This window comes from Hevea brasiliensis, chromosome 14 (assembly GCF_030052815.1).
Source record: "Hevea brasiliensis isolate MT/VB/25A 57/8 chromosome 14, ASM3005281v1, whole genome shotgun sequence".
Taxonomy (NCBI): domain Eukaryota; kingdom Viridiplantae; phylum Streptophyta; class Magnoliopsida; order Malpighiales; family Euphorbiaceae; genus Hevea; species Hevea brasiliensis.
In genome coordinates this window covers 22,370,353-22,375,454 of record NC_079506.1, presented here as the reverse complement: position 1 = coordinate 22,375,454, position 5,102 = coordinate 22,370,353, and positions in this window count along the sequence as shown.

The window sequence follows — 5,102 nt, the reverse complement described above, 5'->3', positions numbered from 1 at the left end:
TCTGTCAGAACCAGTTTCGATTTTTAGCCCATAACTTGGGCTGTAGACCTTCGATTTGGGCAAATGAGGACTCGTTGGAAAGCCAAGAAGCAGGGCTACAACTTTCCTGAAGAAGTCAGAGACAGAATCGGAAGGAAGGTGGCTAAAAATTGGTCGTGATTGCAGAGCAGAGAATCTGTCTTTTTGAATTTCAAAAATTTTTCAAGTTTGGTTCTTATCTTTGGATTAGGTTTTTTAGTATAAATATCATCTTTGGCTGTAGCGGAGAGACACACCTTGAAGACTTTCATTCTCTATTCATGTTCATAGTTTTAGATTTCTTCATTATGTTACTTTTTTTTTTGTAAGCCATGAACATGAGCGGCTAAGTTTCTAAATCCAGTTCAAGGGATTCTAGTTCTTATGCATGATTTGTGAGATCAGGTTCTTAATTTAAATTATGCTTTTTTGAATATCTATTGTTTCTTGATTTTATTGTTTTTGATCTATTGAATGATTTGCTAAAAAGGCCTATTAATTAATTGTTTGATGTGATTAATTGCTAGTTCATCTTCATAACTTATAATTATTGTGTAAGATTGAATGTGAGTAGCCATTAGATATTATTGATTATGATCCAAGTTTTTGATAATAACCTAAGGAAATAATAGGGTGAATTAAATGATTTATGCTTTATAAATCATTGTTCAAGCTTAACTACTTCCTGTTTTTAAAGCAATTATTAAATTGATGAGGATTGCTTAATACCAATTCAATTAATAATTAGAGTCAATAAGAGTGCTGGACTCGAATTGACGAGTATAGGAAAGTTAGGGGTTTTACCTCGCTGTTTGGTAAATCTACGTTAAGTATTCAATAAGAGATAATTATATTTCTTTTGTCTATGATCGAGTCATGCATTGGAATGCGAATTACCTTGGACTAAAGTTTGTTTAAATTAAGAGTTTTATACCTAAATTTAGCTCTTTAATTTCTGAACTTGATTTCTTCTGATTTAGTGTTACAACCTTCCCCCCCCCCCCCACCTTTTTTTTTTTTTTTTTAAATTCTGTTACACACGTGCATGAAATTAAATAACTCAGTCTCTAGGGTTCGACCTGAATTACTACTTATTGCATTCATTCAAAAAATATTTCATTACTAGTAATTTCAGTTAAATTTTGGTGGAATCGACAACCATCACCCAGCTAGCAGGTATTGGAATTAAGAGAGCTGTATAAGTGATCAGCTCTCATATATATTTATTGATGTGACACACGAGTGTGTGAGTGCTCCAAATTATCTTTTGTGCAAATGTTGTTTGAATTATTTGAAATTATGTGAATATATTACATTTCATACATAGGAATGCATTAGGTTTAGATAGTTATAGAAATTATATTTAAAATCAATATCTTACTCTATGAGTCGAACACTTATCTGTTTAACTATTTTTCCTCAGGTGACAGGTGGACTTTTTGAGAATAACCTACTTTCTTTCTCGCAAGTTTACCAGAAGAAGTTTAATTGTGTTTTTATTTTATTGATTCATATTTTAGAACTCTGTATGCACCAGTAGTGTATTAATCTTGTCTGGGATTGTAATAACTTAATCTTTTAGTGTTGTAAACTTATTATGTGAATATACTTGGATGCATGGGATGATTATTCATTTGGACGAAAGAGCTGAGCTCCCATTTGATTATTTATCTGCTTTAAAGATTATGAGGGTGAGCTGAGCTCCCCAGATTATGATATTTTGTGTTTACAAGTCGGCTGAGTTAATACTCCATGTTTGATAGTCCACTTTATGACTAAACTTTGTCCGTTTGTCTTCTTGAAATTAAATTATATTTATGGGTTTTATGATTGGGTTAGAAATAATTAGACTTACTATGGACTTCGGGGGCTTTATGCTGACCCAAGTCCTAGTACCCGTCCAACCCATAATTTGGGTCGTGACAAAAGAAATTCTTGCACAAATCTGATCTATCATAAACTCAAAATATAAATATATAAAATTAATGTATTTAACTGATAAATCTCATTATTTATCTTGTGTCTTGAGTTCATAATAAATGAAGTTTAAACAAGAAAAATTTCCTTTTTTTTGGATTAGCGCGCACGGGAGGCTCACTAAGGGGTAAAACGATCCCATTAGTTATTTTCTCATCGAACACTCAATCTTGCTTAAGGAATAAGAGTGCCAAACCATTCATACCAAACACTTATTGGTAGAAAAATCCCCATTTGACAAATTACACAAGTGGCAAGTGTAAATGAAAATTTCCATTTGAAGTTCTGGTCTCAACAAATAGCAAAAGGCAAATCTAAATATCATATCTCACAATAAACTCTAATTACGGATACAATCTTTGACATATATATATATATATATATATATATATATATATATATATATAAGGGAGAGAAGAAAAGAAACCTTCGCCCTCAAAGTATGAAGATTGAATTCATGCTCATTTTGGCATTACTATCAGCCTTTGAAAATTTATCAGCAATGCCAATGGGAATGAGACCGACTAGCTATAGCCCACATTAGCATGTCCATATTGTGAATGGGTTAAGCCCCAGCAAGATGTTGGTTGTGCACTGCAAGTCTAAAGACCATCGATGATCTTGGTATTCATAATATTTCTGTAGGGTCAGAATTCACTTGGAAGTTCAGAATGAATGCCTTCGGTACAACTCGACTTTGGTGCTATATGGCTCCAGACAGCCTCTCTCATGTTGTTAATCAAGGTGTTTTGGTTCTATAATCATCTCTCTGAAAGATGTTCTAAAAATCATTGCTTTTGGGTTGCTAAAGATTATGGAGTTCATGTTAGGAACATTCCAGCCAAGAAAGAGGAACTCGTTCGTGCTTGGCAAATAGGAAGGTTATTATAAAAATTAGAAGAATTCTTGTCAGAATTTGATTCAGTCTCTACTACCGCAGGGTCTTATCTTACTTGTGATAATAAAATGAAATTAAACAGGTAGTAACAATAAGCCATTCATCTGATAAAAGAAAAATCAAGAGAGACGTAGATATCCATTTCTAGTAAACAATCTGCAATAGTTCTCTCATAATGAACAGCATGACCACCTAGCCAATGAAGAAGACGCATCAACTTCAAGCACCATTAAGGCAGAGGAAGATTCCATTCTTTCAGCTTTTCTATGGGAATTACTAGTAAAGCCACTGATTGAGAAGCAGAATCATGCTGGATTCATGGAGCTACTAGATATGATTGGTCCCGGGTTTTATGAGCTACTGAAAAACAGAAGGGTCTTGCAGCAAACCAAGCAGCTTCTTTGTTATTGTAGTAAGGAAGCCACAAGGACATCAAAGGAAGAATGGGAATCATAAGTTTACACAGGAATTCTTGGGTCCAGAAGATCCCGGAAGAATCATCCGTGAGAAAATTTGCTCTTGGAGAAACCAAAATGTAGCGCAGCACATAAATCTTGATGTTTCTAGCATAGAAGAATGGGATGACATGCAACAAATGAGATGACATGCAACTACTACATAGGCAGATAGCAACAGAGACGGGAAATGCTATCATGGATGAATTAATTCAGGAAGACATTGGTTTCTTTTTTTTTTTTCCCTGTAAAGTACTGTGTTCCTCATCAGGGCTCTTCTTGAATTGGAGAACTAGGAAAGGTTCAACTGTGAATGTTCAATCCACAAACAGCGGCTGAACATCAGCTGAACTAAAATGAGTTCACCCAATGAACCCAAGTTACTGAGTTTCAGGAATTAAAATTCTCAATATCATGAGTTAAAAGATTGGAAAACAGTAGCATATCCTTTCCATTGTGTTAACTTGGAAGAAAAAAAATGGGAACATTCAGAAAAATGAAGCAATACCAGCAGATAAACAAAAACAAATAAAACGCAGAATAAGTGAGAAAAGCAGCACCTCAGAACACATGCGCATACTAGATGAAAATTTTCCTGTCTCCTGTTAATAAGACCCATTGCCAATTATATCAGAAACTATGTTGCAGTTTAAGCTATGAACAAAAAGCATCAGATATGAAGATATTTCACTGCAAATGTACACAGATTGAACAGCCAAAGAAAGCACCCAACAGATTGAACACCCAAAGAAAGCACCCAACGATTCTCATATGTAGTCAAATCCCTAAGAAAATTTCCACGCCTCCTGATACAGTCATCATTGTATCCAGTAGCTAAAAGAGATTATCTTTACAGACGAGAACATATGTTCCCATTTCTGGATGACACTTATAAGAACCAAAGCTTCCCATCATGCATTAATGATTTTGTTTTACCCAAAATGATGGTTGAGGTTATAAGAAGTTCCAACTTCAAGTTCAACTCACTCAAATCTCATTCATGAGGAAAAAAGATACCAGTTGGCAACATAATTTCCACTTGTCTTTTACACCAAAGGATAAGTCTTTCAAAGCCAGCCTTTCATCAGCCCAAAGCGTGAATCAGCAATTAAGGGTTTAGCAGGTGTAAATTCTACAAGCCAAACACATACCCTTCTACCATTTTGCAATCATATGTTGCAAATGCTCAAAACTTTATAACGTTTTCTATTCCATAGGGCTACTCTTGTACAGTTCCAAGGTAGATCTAGTAGCAGGAGAAAGATAGAAAAACAGCCACATACCCTTTCCTGCCCACTTTATTGCAAAATATATGTATTTGAAAGCTTTGAAATAATAGAGTTAAAATGCCGATTCAAGGGACCGCCAAAAATTTTCTGTCCGCTTTGTGCCATTTGTTCCAGAAAAATAATATTTTTTGGATTTCAAAAAGAGAATACAACATACAATTTTCACAAAAAGTTTTACTAGCCATCTGAATACCAGAGTTTGTTCTCCTTTCAAGATCATAACCTGTGAACAATTTTCTGAGAAACTGCAATATCAAAACAGCAATTCTCTGTTTTTTGAGAACCAAACAACTTTTGAAAGGATGAAAGATAAAAACAGAAAAAAAAAATATTAACTGAAAAATGTAAAAGGGCATGAAATTTGACATTTTATTTATTTCCTTATTTCCTTGATTCAGTGGATGCAAACTCTAGCTTAATCAGTAACTAAAAGCATGATACCTACATAGGTAAAAAAGAATTGAG